Source organism: Vidua macroura, chromosome 23, assembly GCF_024509145.1.
Source record: "Vidua macroura isolate BioBank_ID:100142 chromosome 23, ASM2450914v1, whole genome shotgun sequence".
NCBI lineage: Eukaryota > Metazoa > Chordata > Aves > Passeriformes > Viduidae > Vidua > Vidua macroura.
This window is the reverse complement of record NC_071593.1, coordinates 8276166-8294094: the sequence shown is the minus strand read 5'-3', so window position 1 is coordinate 8294094 and position 17929 is coordinate 8276166. Positions and strand designations below refer to the sequence as shown.

The following is a 17929-nucleotide window of genomic DNA, read 5'->3' as shown; positions in this document are numbered from 1 at the left end:
GTCTGGCCCTGCACAGTCCTGGGGGCCGAGCAGGAGCTCTTGGGGATGCCACTCACTGTTAGCACATGCTTGGTTTCAGAGTGAAATGTCACTGCAGCACTTGCTTCAGCTGGGAATTGTTCAGTCAGAATGGCAAGGTGCAGGGAACTAGGGAACAAGCCCACATAGCCAGGGGTGAGCAGCAAGGCCTTGTGCCAAAGACATGATGCCAAGAGACAGGGGCTGTGGCAGGGGAAAGGTGCCTTACAGGTCTGCAGTAGGGGGAACAGGCAACAGTGGCTCAGAGCCAGTGGGAGGGTGAGTGGCAGAGGTGGTTCTGGGCCAGCAAAGGAGAGTAGAGTTTCCTTGTGACAGGGGAGGAGGGACAGACTTGACCTTCCATGTGTTTGGCCCTGCAGAGAGGTTTCATCCTCCTGTTTGGGGTTTTCTGCACTCTCGCGGCCTTGGGCACCCTAGGGCAATCCCATGTTTCCCATACAGGCTGATCATCCTCATTACTCCTCGGCAGTGCCCTAGCCCATGCACAGCTAGTCCAGCTGCTGTACAAGGGCTGTCTAGTTGATCCCTAAGATTTCAGGGAGAGCTGTGGAATATGTTGGTGTCAGCTGCTGGAGAGTGTTGCTTTGTGGGGTATGCAGGGGGAAAACGCCACTGTATATTCCTGTGCTCTTCCTGCCTCCCTCCCAGATCCTTTCTCTGTTGTCCTAGGGGATTTTCCTCCTCTTTTGTACCAGGTTTGCTTTATCACCCTTTCCCCCTTCTGTCTCTCTCTTCCCTTCTCCTCTATTTCATTCTTTCCATCCACTCCAGAAGAGTTATTCTGCTCTGTTCCTCTTTTTCACAGTGTAGATAAGGGTTGGGGATAAGTGACTGTGGCTGGTGGGTGAGCACTGAGGCACTGTGTCCCACGAGGGCATCTGCCCCCGTGCTCCTGGTGGGTGTGCGTGGGTGGGGGCACCATGGGAGAGAGGAGTGCTGCATGTCTCTTTGGAGAGAGCTGAGCTGCCAGTGAAAGTTTGGTGGTTATCAGTGTCAGGAGAAGCTAAATAACCCTGTAACTGGTATGAAGGTGAATTCACGGTCTAGTGAGCACTGAAAATATGAAAGGGCTCTGAGACAGGCAGAGTGTGGAGAGGGGAATACAGCTCGCCCATGGCTCAGGGAGTGGTGTGTTGGCCGAGCAGTGCAAGGACACGTGCTGATGCCATCCAGATCATCAGCCATGGCAAACCGCCTTTTGTGGGGCTGGACAGAACAGGGAGGGTGCTCAGGACTACAAGTTCGGAGACAAATGAGACATGCATTAACATGGCAAGAACGCCCTCAGAGAATGTCTGTGGGCAGCCACATCTGACTGCACAGCCCTGTACACATGTGGCCATGTGCCCACGCAGTGCCACAAGACCATGCACATCCATGTGCACAGATGTCCAGACAGCCATACCCATGCAGGCAGGTACAGATTTCTGTGTGGAGATGCTTCCACATCTCCATAAACACGGGGTCACAGGCACACCCAAGCTGCCAATGCAGTGCTCTGCCGCCTGTGTCAGCTCGCAGTCACACCAAATTCCTTTTTGGTGTAACTACACTCCAGTCAGGCAGCACAGATGGATTTATCCCAGCATATCTTGGATGTCTGTGTGGTTACCTGCTCTGAGCAGGAGAAGACTTGTGGGAAATCTATTCTCCTTCCAGCTGGAAGAGGCTGATGCTTTGGAGAACCAGAAGATGTGCAGAGAGGAAACCCCCTTCAGCTTCTCACCTGGAGCTGGTAATCTCCTTGCACCAAATTCCTGAAACAGGGGAATTGCATTTGAAGCTCAGCCAGTGGTGACTTAGTCTTAGACATTTGCAAAAGAGACTTTGATTAATTCGTAGTAAAATCAAGTAGCACTTGGGTGCCAGCACCACATTCCAGGGTGAGACAGCGACCAAGGTGCGCGCTGGGCAGGCTGCCAGGTGCCTGAGCAATCCCCGCGGAGGTGGCAGCGCCATTCAACCCACAGCCTCTCCCTGCTTGGGCTTCTTAATTATTAATTTATTTTTCTCCCTTCCTTGGCAAAAAAATACTATTTGGTAACGACCTCAAATTGCAAAATGCTGATGATTTGGAGAATGTGTCACAGAAGCTCCAGGGTGATAAAGGGGAGACGAATCCCAGCCAACAATCCGGCTCAGCCAGTTTGCCTATTTATTAAAGAAAAAGCCCAGATCATTAACTTTTTTGTTGTTGTTCTGTTTGCGGGCAACTCCCTGCTGGCAACTTTCGGGTGCCCAGTAAATTAAACCAAGTATCGGCCTGGTTCAGGGCAACCTGAGCTTCTATTTAGAGCTGTGAGAACAAACTGGCTTCGTTTATGTTAGCACGTGAATAAACCCTTTAGGGTACCATGCAAAAGTGCTCTCTGGCATAAAAGCAGTGTCAGAAAATCCTTACTCTTGCTGCCTCGTGGAGGGTCAGGTATTGTAACTGGAGAGCTGAGCTTCCCTTCTCCTGCCACTGCTTGTTCACACAGTTAATTGCCCCTCGACACCTCACTGTGCCATGCTGGTCCCCAGAGAAGCAGGGCTGGAAGAGAGCATCTGTAGGCACAGGCTTTGTTGGTTTCCCCGTTTGCCTGTTTGGTTTAGTTGTTGCATAAAGAACAGTTTAGGGATGGGCTTGCCTGCCTGGTGCCTCTGTGAACTCGAGAGTTCCGTGTGCTATGAGGGAAGGGTGATTATATCCCCCTCCTCTGGAACATCTCACGTGTTTGCTGAAGTAGTGCTTCAAGCTAAATCAGTTTGCTGAGGGCTCCAGCTTCCCTTAATTCAGTGTCAGGACCAGGCTTGCACGGCCATTATTCAAGAAGTTTTATCAGAAGCACAAAGCTAGCATCTGCCCTCCTGCTTCCCTCTGGGCATCACCAGCTCTCCTGCCCTGGCTCTGGCACATGGAGACTCGAGGGACTGCCTCCCTGAGCCCATTTGCAGGCAAAGCTCGTTCCAGCTCCTGGAGAGTCTCGGCTGTTTGACTAGCAGCGGGAGCACGGTGGCTTGTCACTGGTGCCTGGCACAGCAGCTCAGAAAACCTGCCAGAACCGAGGAGCTCGTGTGGGAAAAGGGAGCAAAGACACTGCTCACATTGCTAGCCTCTCCCCTTCCCTCTTCCAACCCAGCTCAGTTGAACTAGGGCTGCATTTTAGGTTTTAATCTCAGCTGATATCCACATACTTTCTCCCAGAGGTAGCCACCTTCTTTCCTAGGCCTGGCTTATGTCCCTTTGCACTCATTTCTCTGGTGAAGCCTGCCCAGACCCGTGTTCACGTGGATGCTGATGGGAGGAGAAGGGTATTTTTCAAGGTTTCTGCTGGGTTTTTTTCTTCTGAAATATAAGGATGTGCAATTTTTTTAGTTTCAATTTAGCATTGGAGAATTTTATAATTTAGTAATTAAAATCTCTGATAGGCTTTAGAAATTGCAGCTAATTGAATTTAATGGGAAGATGATTTTCAATTTTATTTGATTACCCGGACCCCTGGCATTGGTATTTATGGGAAAAAAATGGGAAATGTGCTGTGTGGGCTAAGATGGCATAATTGAATTAGGGCTAATCGGATTTCTTCGTCATGAATTTCACTATAATTTTCCTATAATTTTCCATTAGATATCTAGTTTACAAATATTCACAAAGAAATGAAGCTCTTTCGGAATGGAGATTGCTGGCTAACAGGATTACAGGGACGATAGCTCGGCATTGCCAGCCCGGGCTCCTTCAGTAATGCAATCGCTGCGTCTGCCTCACACTTACCGCCCGCCGCTGCTCCCGCAGCCCCGGCCCTGTGCCAGGGCTCCCGGGGGGCCGCGGCCGGGCTGTGCCGGGTCCTGTGCGCTGTCCCCGTGCCGGGCACACGGCGACAGCCAGCCCTGCCCGGCGGTGTCCCCGTGCCGGGCACACGGCGACAGCCAGCCCTGCCCGGCGGCGTCCCCGTGCCCTCGGGGGCACACGGATGCTGTGCCGGGCACACGGCGGTGTCCCCGTGCCCTCGGGGGCACACGGATGCTGTGCCGGGCACACGGCGGTGTCCCCGTGCCCTCGGGGGCACACGGATGCTGTGCCGGGCACACGGCGGTGTCCCCGTGCCCTCGGGGGCACACGGATGCTGTGCCGGGCACACGGCGGTGTCCCCGTGCCCTCGGGGGCACACGGATGCTGTGCCGGGCACACGGGTCCCCGCCGGGGCAGCAGTTTCCCATCCCAGCTGTGTGCTTTGCCAAGCCCGGGCTCAGGGGCTTTGTGGGGTTCAGGATGGCTCAGGGTGGTATTTGCTGGTTTTGCAGGCAAAGCACCTGCTTTTGAGTGCTAGGTACCTTCCCTATTGGACCTGCCGCCTGGGTACAGCTATGCCCTTACCTCCTCACCCTGAAATCCCCAGGCTGCACTTTTAATTGCTGCAGTAAATTGTAACTAATTGTTAGTGCATTCAAACCCCTGCCACTCCTTCCCCCCAAGTCTTCCTGGGCCCCTGTGGAGCACATGCCATGTACGTTCAGTGCCGTATGGCCCGTTCCCAGTACAGTCATTCCCTCTGGGCAGTGGTCAAGAGATGAGCAGCATTGGCTTCTAGCAGATGCTGGAAGCTGTGGGGTGCCTGGAAAAGCAGTAGCTACATGGTGGGGACGTGGTGTCAAACTGTTGGAGGCCAAAGGAACAGTAAATGGCAGAATTGCTCCCAGCAGAGCCTTCCCCAGCACGCTGAGACTTAGCACAGCTGCTTTGGCAAGGGGTTATGGGAGCCATGTGCCAATAATGTGATTGAAACTGAATTGAGAAGGAAGAAGGGAAAGAGAAGGAAAGGGAAAGAAAGCATGGATTGTCTGCTCCTGCCGCCCAGGCCCTGAGGCCTCTGGGCACCTCCCTTGACGAAACAGAAATCAAACAAAATTACAGAAATAGGGCAGGAGCATTTGCCTAATAGACTCCCCAAGCAGGAGCAGGAGGAGGGGCACAGTACTGCCAGATCTCCAGCCTGCAATCCGAGAGCCAGCGCCCTGATCCCACATGAATCCAGAGCACAGTCCCAGGCCCCCAGGCCAGCTCCAGCTAAGGAGGGAGAAACTGCCAAGAAAATGGGCTAAGCATAAAAAACAAAGGTAGAAGAGACACAAAAAGGGGGATGTCCCACATCTCAGTGTGACTCACCCCCTGCTCAGCCCTGGCACACTGTCTGCGGGGAAAGCATTAAACTGTAATAATAATAAATTAATCATCCTTCCCCCTCCCATTGCACTTTTCATCTGAGGATCTCTGAGCACCTGGCAAACATTAATTACCAAGAGCTCCTCATGCCCCTGGGAGGGTGGAAGGGGACGCAGAGAGATCTCTTCACCTGCCACGGAAGGGCAGATGCGGCTGGAGCGGATGGGGCGGCTCTCGCGTGGCACGGGAGCAAAGTTCAGAGCAGAGTGAGGGGTGCTGCCTTCCCTTGCGTGCTCTGGAGAGCAGGGGGTCCAGGAGCCTGTTCATGCCAGGGCACGGTCAGAGGCAGCTTTTCCTCAGAGTGGATCCATACCCTGAAGGGGTAAGGGAAGGAAGGGAAGTGCTACCCTCATCGGGGGCACAGGAGCAGAAAGCTTCAGAGCCCTTGAGAGAGGAAAGAACCAACTTAACTTTCCTTGGGTAAGAGGCAAAGGAGGGAGTATGGGGAAATAAAACCTGATCCTGTGACAGGAGATTGCTGAGATAGGAAATCAGGCCTTACCATTGCATCAGCTGCAGGGCGTGGATTTCACCTGAAAAAACACCTTGGCAAGTTGTTCCTGCAAGGAGGAGTGGGAGGGACAGTGGGAAGTCTGTGGAGGGGATCCTCCAGGTGTATTTAGGTTGTGTGTGTGGGTTCGTGTGTGTCATGGTGTATGGATAGGTGTGTATTTGAATGTCAGCACAGAGTATCATTTTCTTTGTGGAGGGCATATGCATGTTGCGTGTGCATGCTGGGATGGGAGGGGTGGGGAACATTTGTATACTGATGTGTGAACGTGCTCAGCTCGGTGCACGTAGAAGAACAGGTATGTTCAGAGGGTCTGTGGGGCTGTGTGTGTGTAGTAGCATAGCCACGTTAGAAAGTGTGTTCCTCTTTGTGAGGAATTGGAGATCCAGCGGGGGCCCACTCTCTCAGGGAACAGTGGTGGTGAGCAGAACTCCCACTCCTTAAATATTAAGTTCACAGAAGAAGCAAAAATGAAGATATCTGACATGAAGTGCAGTGAACTTATGGGACCTGTCAGCAAACAAACCTGGAAGGAAGTGTTGAATCCAAACTGAGCTATTACAGAGCCAGCAGAGACAATTCTGGTTCTGTCCATTACTTTGCAGGGTGGGATAATCCTTGGCAGGTGCTGTAGTGCCTGACTCGGGTGTAGGGACCAGGGCAGGCTCTGCTGAGGATTGTGGGTGGTGTTGGCTGGGCTGGTGCCTGCGTTGGGGCCAAGTGAAGTGCAGACAGGCAGAATTTTAAAGGCAGCATGGGGTAACAGTGCTGATCAGAGCTGATGGTGTGGTTAGAAACTAGTGAGTGGGGAAGTCAGGCAGTGCTGATAAAGCAGGAGCTTGGCAGCACCAGGTGGGAAGGTGAGTCCCGTACAGGGTTCTGTTCAGGAGTGCTGCTTGGCTGGGCAGCCCCCAGGCAGGGCACACTTGCCTCCTGCCTGACACTGTTGTCCCCACGTGCTTCCTGGCTTGGAAGGTCCCTGGGTGGCTCCATTTCACTAAACTTTGTTTAGATTTTTCTCTGAGAGGAGCCAGAATATTTGTGGTTTCCACAAATGACTCCCCTCTCCTCTTCCCTCTCCCTGCCCTCTGGCCTGCATTGCTGCCTGTGCGTTTTTGTCCATGCAAATGCAGCACTGCTGAGGTGAGGAGCTACAGTTTGTGTTGCGTCTCTGGGCTCAGGACACTATCTGGGCGCAGCACATCCTGGTGCATGGAGCCAAACACACCTGGGCTCCTTCCAGCCCTGTGACTAACCTGTCCAGCCACTTCTGGCGAGTCACTTCCCTCACTAGTGCCTCAGTTTCCCCATCCCTAGTGGGGTAATGATGCTGGCCTCCTTTGGGAAGCACATTAAGTTGTGCTTATAAAAAGGATTTAGAGCTGGTAAGTCCACGGGCAGCTCTGTGTGAGCCCCGGTGAGGAGCCCAGCTCTGCCAAAATCCTGGAGCCAAACGTGGTGTGTTCACAAAAACAGCCTACAACCTGCTCAAAATACCTATTTAATCAGGTAAATAATCTGCTCGTTTGTTTTAAAGAAAGAGGCTTATATCTGTGTTTACCCAACACGCCTCTCAGAACCTCCCTCGCATTCTTTGCTACTTAGAAAAATAAAGCCAAAAAAAAATGAGGAAATTTCGCCGCAAAAGGGCCCCCTTCCCCCCGCCTCCCGTAGCCCCGGCGTTCAGGGGTAGAGCGCCGTGATCTTCCCGAGGGCAAGATGCGGCCAGGGTTGTGACACCCGCAGGTGGCGGCCACCAGTGCCCCGAGGGTTCCAGTCCTCCTCGGTGCGCGCTCCGCACCGCACCGCCGAGCCGGGACCCGCGTGGGACGGCGGTGCCGGGGCAACCGTGCCCGTGCCCGCTACCCAGGGCACCGGTGCCGCTCGTCCTGTCCCGTACGCCCCCCTCCATCCCCTCGTGGTTTGCGGTCTGCTCCGCGCCGGCGGCTCCGTCTCCGCCGCTCCGGGGCTTCCGGAGGAGCCGGCGCCGGGGCCGCGGGGCGGGTGGCGGCGACGGCCGGCACCGATGGCCGCGGGATACCGCGGCCAGGCTGGTCCCGACGGGCGGCCCTGCGTGCGGGGCAGCCCCGCGCTCCGTGCCCGCCGTGCCGGGACCGCCGCGGGGTGCGCGAGGGCCGCGCTCCGGCTCCGCCCGAGCTAACCCCGCCGCCGCTGCCCCGCTGCCTCCCGAGCCGACCCGAGCCGACCCGCTCCAGCCCGGCCCGGCCCCGCACCTGCCCCCGGCGGCGGGCCCGGCGCGGGGCGGGTCCGCCGGCCGCCAGTCACCGCCCCCCGCGGCGGCGCGCCCGCCCCCGGCCCCGCTGCCAAAGTGACTCGGGGAGGACCGGCACGGCAATGACATCAGTGCTTTAAACAACTTGTTATTCGGGAGCAATCAGCTGCAATTAGGTATTAATTAAGTATTATGAAAGTTGATTATTTAAGTGAATTCGGCTTTCGTCTCTCCGACTATGGTAAGTACAGCACAATTGTCCTTTTCCTGCCCCCAGCCCCCCGCCCGCCTCTCGGCGGAGCCCCCGGTCGGTGCGGCCGCTGGTGCCGGTGCCCCCGCGCCGGGCGGTGCGGAGAGGAGCGCTGTCCGCCCGCCGCTCCTCCGCGGCCGTGACGCTCCGCGGCCGCGGGGCCGGCGCTGCGGGCAGCGCAGTCTCTCCGGACGCGGGGCCGCCGCCGCACCGAAACTTTTGTTGGCGGGTGCGCGGTGCGGAGCTGCGGGCCAGGAGGAGCGGGGCGCGGGGGCCGCACCAGGTGCGGTGCGGCGGGGGGGGCTTGCCGCCTCCTTCACTTTGCTTCTTTCACTTGTTTTACGGAAGTTGCTCCCGCGCCCGCCGCCGCTTCGGCCCCGCTCTCCCGGCCCCGCCGAGGTGGGCCGGGGGCTCTGCTCCCTCCGTCGGTCCTTCCCGGCAGCGCGGCCCCCGCGGGCCGGGGCAGCGGGGCGAGGTGCGGGCTGGCCGTGAGAGGATGCGGAGGGGAAGTTTATGGGGGTTTTGAAATGATTCTGCCTTTGTATTTGTTGTAAGTTGTGTGGGTTGTTTTCTCTTTCATATTTTCCTCCCTCCTGAGCTCTGGCGTGTCGGTGGTAAAGGTTGCTTGTCAGGTTCCTGTACTGCCTAAATGAAAAGGAATTTAATTTATTTGGGACAAGGCAGTGTCAGATGAAGAGGCTGCTTATTACATTTAATGAGTTGTTTTTTGGTTTTATTCAGCCTGGGCATATCTGGGATGGGTTTGTTTTTGTTCTTCCATGTGAGGTGTATGAGACCTCCCCCACCCCTTCACATCATGCAGTGAGGAGGAAAGGTGGCCGGGCTGGGACAATGTTTTGGTTTTAGATTACAGGCCCTAGTATTGGGGTTGGGTGTGTTTTTGATTGTAGCTTTTTGTGGCTTGTCCACTGCTTTTTGATCAGGTATCAGGATGGGGAGTAGGTTCCGGCCTGGTGCTGGGCCGGGCTGGATTGGGCTGGTGGCCCTGCTGGGTGTGATGATGGACAGGTCTCCATCAGGCTGGAGTGTGATTGCAGCCAGGAGCTGCAAGGCTCAAAGTGTTGGTGGGTTTTCCCATCCTTGGACCATCTGGATCAGAGTCTCATTTAGATTTAACAAAATGTACAAATTCAGAGTTGGGTAGAAATCCATCCCTTAGGTGATGTTACCTCCCTCTTTGGGTCCAGGTCCCACCACTATGGCCCCGTACTGGCTAACACAACTGCACCTGTTCCTCCAAAATGGTGTGAACCATTCTTTGCCATTTAAAAACCAAATGGCAGCAATGAGCCAAACAGGCCTGTGCTGGCAATGTGCCATGGTCCAGGTAATTACTGCCAGAGAGTGTGTGTTGTTTTTTTTGTTTTTTTTTTAATAAGGAGTAAGATGGTAATAAACTGGTTGATGATTGACTGGGCCTGAACTATGTACTCTGATATTGTGAATGAGAGGATAATTTTGCCGTCATTTATTCCATTTATTTACTTATTTCTACCATTGATATCAGGAGCCGAGTGGCTCCAGAGCCACTTCCACCTGTGAGCATCAAGTGCCAGCTCTGCTTGGGTCCAGCCGTGGGCGTGTGGCTGCCTCCCTTCTCGATCAAGAGGCTGGGATACTGCGTGGGCAGCTCGGGAGTTAAGGATGTGGTGAAACTGCAGGGGGGCAAATGCTTCAAAGAGCAATGAAGAGTGATTTAGCCCGATCTCCATCTCGAGGAGCTGCCCCGGACGGGCAGGGCTGTGCCCCGGCCCTGCAGTGCCCTCTGCCGGCTGGAGCGCTGCCCGCTGCCCCGGGGGGCTCCCCCGAGCAGGGGCTGCCCGGACCACGCTCTCCCCTCCCCAAAAGAGGGACCCTCCTTCCCTCAGAAGTGTTGTGGGTGCTCAGCCTTGCCACCGCTACGCCCAGGTAACGCGTGGGCTTTGGTCTCCGGTGTGGGAACCCGGGGCTGCAGTAAGCTATGGAAATGAGGATCGGGGAGATCTCTTTAAGTCAGCATTATGATCTGTGTGTGGGTGAACCCGTCTTGTCATGATCTTGGGGCAAAGACCTGCCCCATAATCACCACCTCTAACCCTTATCTACTTGGGCCAGCTTATCTCCCTCAGTCTGCCTCTTGAATTCTCTCCAAGCCCTCAGGCAGTGACTCTCCAGAGGCAGTGCCCGAGGGCTGCTCACACGAGATGCCAGCTGGCAGAGGCAAGTCCAGAGGGGTTTCTTTCCCAGAGGGACTCCGTATGTGGGGTCTGACAGTCTGCTCTTGCTGAGGGCTTTCTCAGCTCAGTCAATCCATGCATGGACCTTCTAGGACCAGAAGTGTTAATAATGGTTAAGGGCTGAAAAGAATTTGTGGACTGAGTCCATCTGCGCAGGAATGTGGCAAGATGTTCCCTACATGTGACTTTCTTTGAGTCTGGTTTTAAATACCTTGACTGACTGGGTACTTGTCACTTCCTTTGGGAAACTGTTCCCCAGCCTAGTTATCCTTGGTATGAGATTACAGGAACTGACCTCAGAATGAGGACTAAGACACCTATGGGAAATGGGTGTAGGAATACCCAATTTCCCACCCAAAGGGTCATTTTGGGTCTTTGTCAAATCACTGCAGTTGTTTGAAACACCTTCTTTGGTCTGGTGACAACTTGTTTGGGGTTTTTGTGACCAGGTTGTCTGGAAGACATTGGCTCAGTTGAGGTTGGTGTCATTCCTGAGCTCGTGCTCTGCAAAAGGTTCCTAGGCCGTTGGTTTGGGTGTTCATGTCCCTTTCCAGTAGTTCTGTGAGATACTTGGGATTAAGCCTACCAAGTGAAGATTGGCTTTAGCAGGGCAGGGATTAACCTTCCCATAGTGGAACAAGCAGCACCCAGCTATTACTTGAGAACATGCTTCAGAGCTGCTTGAAGTCCACAGGAGTGTTTCTACTGCTTTGGCACTATAGAGACATAACTCACAAAAAGGCCAGAAAGTTGATCTCTGAGATGAACTCCTGTTTCCTCACTTGTACTCTGTCTGCTGGATCTCATGAATCCTTCTAAACCAGTCTGCTGCTGACAGAGTGGGGTCCACTGATGTGTGCAGGTACTACACCATTCTGCTCTGAGACACAAGAGTCCCGGGGGGAGAGGGAACTTGTACTGAAACTGGCTGGGAATGGCACAGATATCTCGACTGGAGGGGATCACATATTTGATGTGTAGTTTCCATATCATCAGTTTCTCTTTCTGTTTTGCTAAACTGTTTATACTTCTACCCGGAGCCCTCTTTCCTGCGATTGGATCTCTGGGCTTTGCCTACACAGCCTTTTCTGTCCCACTTTTTGCACTTGGCTGTCCTCCCAGCGAGAGCCTTTGTGGCCACTTTGACTCTCCCTCTGACATCAAATCGTGCCCCTGGGCTGCTGTGCAGCCTACAGTTTAGGCGCCCTCTGAAAAGTTGGTTGAAAGTGTCTGGAAAGTAATGAAAAGTCCTGTAGTAGGTGAAGATAACTATTGCCTGTGCTGCATCTCCCACCTCCACCTGGGCTCCTTCCCTCCCTCCCAGGGTTTGAAGATGCAGCCATTCCCAAGGTTTGGAGAGCTCAGGTGCCACCCAGGGCTCAGCTCCCAGAAGTGCTGACACTGCAGGGGCCATGCTAGCCGATCCAGCTGAGGTTTGGGAGAACCAATGTCCTCGTCCTCAGCTGCACTTTGCAAAGCAAAGAGGGAGCAGAGGAGGCTTGGCTGGAAGCAGGGGAGGGGCAGAACCTCCAGCCAAAAGTCCCACGCGGCACCGTCTCCTCCCCTCCGGTTCAGTGAGGACTGGATCAATTTGGACGTCTTCAGCAATAAAAAATGCCGATGTCGTCCTAATTCACTAGGCCCCGAGATGACAGCAAATTTACATTTTTTAATTAAACTAGCAGCCAGTTTTTATGAGAGGGGGCTGGGTTATGCAAATCAAATGGTTGTGTACGAAAGATTAGGAGAGTTTGGGAATAAATTCCACAAATGCTAATAAAAAAAAAAGAGAGAAAATGAGAGGGGGGGGAGAGGGACATTGTTCCATTAGCCCCTTTTAGGCTGATTTCCCTAGGGAGAAAGCTATGGGGGGTGAGAGATGGAGGCAGCTTTCAGAGACAGGTAAAATCCATTTTGAGGATGGAGAGCCCCTTGGACCAGGACCTTGTCGCTCCCTGTTTTGTCTCTGAGGGCTCACAGGGGAGAAGGAGGAAGAAATTGGTGACAAAAGAAACACTTGCTGGTTTCTAATCCCCATTCCTGCTTGACCAGTGATCCACAGGCTGGAGCAGTAGTTGGGACTGGCTTGAGGATGTAGAAGGTGCACAGTGCTCAGGTGCTGGAAGGGCACAGGTGGGTGAAGGGCTGGGCCATGTCACTGGGGTGCTGCAAGAGGGTGGATGTGGCAGGGAGACAGGGCAGTCCCTGGATGGGCAAAGCCCAGGGGCTATGCAAAGCTTCTCTGGATAGGGCCCATCTTTGGGCTGACAGATGGTCAGAGAGCAGGGCTACAGCTGGGATTGGTACCCTGGGGCTTCATCTCCTTTGTGCAGCTCTTGTGGGTGGGCTTCTGGTCCCTGGCAGGAGCTGCTGGTTGGAACAGGCAATAGTGCTGATCACAGGTGAGGGTCTAGACTGCTATTCCATGTAAGCACGGGCTTTATCTGCAGAGCAGAGTGTTGTTTTGGAGTGGGATGGTGATGCTTTTACCTCACCCAAACTGTGGAGCCCCTTGTTGCCCATCCATAGAGATCTCAGAGGCTGACTCCATCTGTCAACATCTTTTTTCAGTGTGTTAACCTGGCACCAATCTTCACCTCTTTCTCAAGGGACTTTCCATCTTTCTTCATGTGATGATTCCAGAAAATAAAAGTTTGTCAAGTCCCTTCAGGAAGAAATAGTTACAGTGAACAAATAACATGCATTTCACTCACATAAAATATGTTCCTGTATAAGTTTCCCAAAGAATTCCAAGTTCTCGTTGCATTTGGGAGTTAGGTGTGGTGGCTGTGTACCAAAGCAATTGTTTGCTGTGCTATGGAGAAACAAAACCAGAAAATTTCTGCAGGCTGGGAAACTGCTTAAAGCTTCCAGTCCTAAGGCAGTTTCATGCTTGGAATAAAAGCTGAACAACCCATGCAGGTTGGCAAGAGAAAGCAAAGGGTGGAGAACAGGAGATACAAGGGAAAAGGATGGGAACACTAAGGTCACTGGGTGCATTTTATGACAATCCCCTGAGGATTTGGTGCCTCACTAGAGAGCTTTGCCACCCATTCCTGGTTTTGGGGTGTGAAATGATGATTCACCAACATGCTCATGTTTTGCTTTGGAGAGGTGACATTTTAGTAGAGCCTCTCTTGTGAAATCAGTAAAAACACCAAGCTCCGGTGGCACATTTCTGGAGGTGTTCCCCACACCCAACACCTACATCCCTGTCACTCCATCCTGAACATGCGTGTCTGCCCCGGACACTCACCCACCTCCGTGCTCCCGGACACTCACGTGTTGGTGGTGTGCTGAGCTTCATGTTCCCCAGGCTGCTCTCTCAAGACATTGCCATGATGAACACTCTGGTTCTGTGCACTTGCATCATCGCTGCCACAAATTAATCCTTCTTGGCAGCAAGAGAAGACGGGTACGGTGTCAGTCCTGTGTGTTGGGTGTCTCTGTGCTCCCCCCAGTCTGCAGTGAAACCCCCACTGTTCTGCTGCTGGGGCGAATGGTGGCCTTGGCGTCAGCTTGGTCCACAGCCTCAGAGAGACAGGGGATTTTTGTAACACGAGTTTCTGAGCTGAACTGGGGCCAAGTTCAGCCTAAAACTAACAAAGAGCTCCAGAACAGGTCTGTGAGACATGGCAGAGTCTGAGGATTTGGTGTAGGATGAATAACTCCTAATCTATAAAGTGGGCATAATCATCCTCCCTTGTGCAGCCCAGAGCCAGGGCTGGGTGCTCAGGGATGGAGATAAGTGAGTGAGGCCTGGCTGCTGTCCATGGATGGGTGCGGGGGGTCGGGCAGGAGCGCTCCTCCCTCCAGCCGGGGTGGGGTGCCTGGGGTGTGGGAGAGCTGAGCCCGCTCCCGCTTTCCGGAGCTTCCTGGGAGCTCCTGCACCCGCCTGCCCCACGGCACGTTTGGCATCCCAGCAGCCGTGGATCCAGGGTGGGTTGTCATGGACCTGCAAGGGGACCTCTCCAGGACCTAGGCTGGGAGGTGAAGAGCTCCAGCTGGGCTGTTCTGTTGGAGTGGTGCAGTGCTGTCAGCCCTGCTCCCAAAACTGGATGGGCCAGGGCAGAGCAGAGGAAGAACCAGGAGCTTTCAGCTTCCATACATGGGAAACTGTCAAAAGCCAGGTAGCAACACTAGCTTTTGTCTGGTATTTCCAGAAAAACCCGGCAGGACCTGGCATCCCAGGGCATAATTTATTATGGAAAAATAAAATAATAAAGTACCAATCCCTTTGAGGCCTGAGTCATAGAAGCATCTTCTCATTAAAGCAGCTCCACCTCTCTGCCTGGTGTTTGCCAGTTCCATGCCTATATGAATCCACTCCCTGAGCTGCCTCGCCCAGGGCAGCCTTCCTCCTCCTCCTCCTCCTCCTGCTGCCTGTGCTTCCCCAGCACACCTCTCCTCCAGCACCCCTTCCCCTGTCTGGAGGAGCACAAGCAGTTCCACATCTCAAGCCAGATTCTCCCCAGGCCCCCTGTCTTTGGACCAGGTGGATGTTTTATTGGTGTGTGTTGTAGACAAGTATCTTCATCTTTTCACCCACCCTCCTCCCACCCCTGTGCTATCAAGTTCTCTGGGCATGCCCTGGCTCCCACATGCCCTTCTCCTGGCCATGTGTTGTGAAGGTGTGTGTGGTATCTTTCCATGGCTCGAAGCTCTCTTCCAAGTGGCCCTCTGCAAGCAGGGAAAGGAGAGGAAGCTGCTCCTGGAGTAATTACCATCTGCATGTCCCGAAGGCAGGCAGCAGATGTTAGCAGAGGAGGACCGGATTGGAAGAGGGTGAGGGAGCAGAGGCTGGGGAAAGGGGGTCTGATTTTTCTTCTCGATTGCATATGAATATTTTTAACTGAAACTCAGTAGGACAAGAATCCCAGTTCTGCAAGTTGATCCATGCACTTGGAAACTTTAGGGGAAAGCTCCTTTGCTCACTCTTGCTCTGTTTTCTGTCACTCACTCCGCTTTTCTCAGCCTTTTTTATGCTGCACTATTTAACTTTTCTTACTAAATAGCTTTCCTTTATGTCCTTCTTCCTTTCCATATTCCCATAGACCTGTCACTCTTTGTCACTCTCCTGGACTTCCATTCTGTCTTTGATTCTGTCTTGCTTTCCCTTTCCTTCCCCCGTCTTCCATTGTCTTACTCTATTTTTCATTTTCCCATTTTTCTGTGGGCTGATATTCAGATGAGCAAACTTTTTCCAGTTAAAGGAGGTCATGAATATTAGGATTTTTCTATCAAACAATGAAATATGGCTCAAATTACTCTAAAGAATAGGGCCCTTTTCATAAACCACCTGCTGTTTTTTTTTGAAAGAAAGCACAACCACTTGCCTGTATGCTCCAAGCAGTTGTCTCACATCTCTATCTCGCCAAGCTTTGCCGTTCCAATTTCTTCTGCTGAATTTGTTGCTCTTGGTGGAGTAAGTCTGCTCTTCCCAGACTGCCAGCACCCAATGAGTCTGGGTTTGGACAGGTTTGGACAGGATGGGGATTCTGGCAGAATCCCCACTACTTTAAATGTTGGTTTGTGATTGTGCTTTTTTGATTGCAGTGTGTATATTTTGGGGTTTTATTTTTGTTTTCGACAAACAACATTCTGGTTTGAAACTCATTTGGTCTGAACCTCTCAGCTTGACTGAGAGATCTCATACAGATGTTAGCACCCAGTGAGGCATGGAAACACATGGACCCCCTCACCTTCTCCTTGTCCTGCTGCTGTGGCCCAGCCATCGCTCCCCAGCATGAGGAGGCTGTGGTGCAGGTGACCTGCTCAGGCCTGGACACCAACCCAGGCTGTGGTCATTTCCTCTTGGCTCTGTCCCTTTCCTCCCAGCCACAGTTTCAGAAAAGGACCTGTGCTGAGCACAGTGGCCACAGCTGACTCTGGGAAAGCCAAGTTTGTGCTGCATGAGATCCTCCATTCCTTGTGGTCCTGGCCGTGCTTAACTGGACAGTGCCGTGCCTTTGCCAGGGAGCACCAGAGCAGCTTGGTCATTCAGCAGGGACATGGAGAGTGGTGGAGCTGTGCCCCAAGGACCTGGAGAGCTGCAAGCAGAAGAGCCTCAATGCTCCCTTGGGAGTTGCTGTGAGGCAGTCATGGGTAATGCCAGAGACAGGAACAACAGAGGACACCAGCTTGTCTCAGACTTAAGTTTTGTTTTCAGTCTAGCCTATGTATACTCTTCATAGTTGCTATTTTTTCCCCAGTTACGTGAATGTGTCTTGTCCTTGCTGTCTTCCATCTTCCCTCAGCCAACCTTGCCATTTTCTGCATGTCTTTGCTGGGAAGCTCACAGCACCCATTCCTCCTGGGCAGAGACCACACATCTCCGAGGAGGCACCTCTCACTGGTGTGTGCTCGTTCCAGGAGCCTGCTCCAGCCCTTCCACCCTCTCCCACCTGCATTTCCCTGGGCAGAAACTGCACACACAGTCTGGGCTGTGTGAACACGGAGTTTGTTTTGCCAGGGTGACCTGTTTAATCATCTCATTTTCTGGTGGCCGTTTATTCCTCGTTTCCACGGTTACAGCCCCATTAAGAGGAGAAGCAATAAGGCAGCGAGTCAAACAGGTAATAAAAACATTAAAGCCATGTGCGCACTGGGAGGGAGGGAGGGCGAGCGGCACTCAGTGAGACGAGACGGGCTGTGCCAGGGAGACAGAAGGGTCACAGGAGCCTGTGCACAGTGTGATGACACCCAGCTCAGTGCCCAGCCTCTGCAGGGGCCTGACGGCCAACAAAGTGTCCTACAGCATCCCACAGTGCTCCACCCTGCTCTGTTGGACTGTGCTGGCACTCAGGAGAGTGTCACTGCCACCAGTGTGCTGCTCTCCCCACTGCTGTGCCACTAAGGCAGAGTTGCAAGTGGACAAAAGCACTCGAAATTAGAGTGTACTCTTTCTGTATTTTCTTTCAGGGCTCTGATTGTCTGAAAATTTGTAACTTTCTGTTTAGTTCTGGTGATGCTAGTGGACCCAAATGCTTGTCCCTGTAACAGCTCTACCATGGCCCTTGCCAGGGTACCTGCTCTTGCTGGTGTCGGCTGCGCTGCTCCCCGGCAGAGCCGTGGCTCTGCACAGTTCCTGAAGGAGGACTGACTGTCCCACAGGCTGCACCGAGGTACTCACAGCCAGCTGCCTGAGCCAGCACAACCTAGAGTACTGTGACACTGGTATGAGGCTTTCCTAGGTGGAAATACCTGTTTATGGAAGGCCATATTTCTGCAGCCTCCAGGAGAAGGTCAGATGCTATGGAAACAGGATAGCCAGGTCTCTGCTCCGCAGCAGTGGCTGTGGGCTGGGGAATGGGTGGGAGCTGCTCACCTGGGAGAGTGGGGGATGCCTTTTAGGCTATAGGTAGAAATCAGGGGAGAGCTGTGGAGGGCGGGTGACATCGCTGGGAATTAGGTCTCTTCTGCTAGGAGGAATCCCCAGATTTCTGGCTTTTCATTG

The 17929-nt window shown here is 53.4% G+C and overlaps 1 protein-coding gene across 7 annotated transcripts in view; it reads left to right on the top strand.

The window, feature by feature from the left end:
* The window catches only part of CASZ1 (castor zinc finger 1), a 276127-nt gene that overhangs the window by 179100 nt on the left and 79098 nt on the right, over positions 1–17929 (top strand). Inside the window, exon 1 of one of the 7 annotated variants that reach the window (XM_053997454.1) lies at positions 8178–8227. The exons of the other annotated variants lie outside the window; for them this stretch is intronic. The gene's annotated coding sequence lies outside the window, so the exon portion shown is untranslated. Of the gene's footprint in view, positions 1–8177; positions 8228–17929 lie in introns of those variants that run through there. 7 annotated transcript variants of the gene reach the window in all.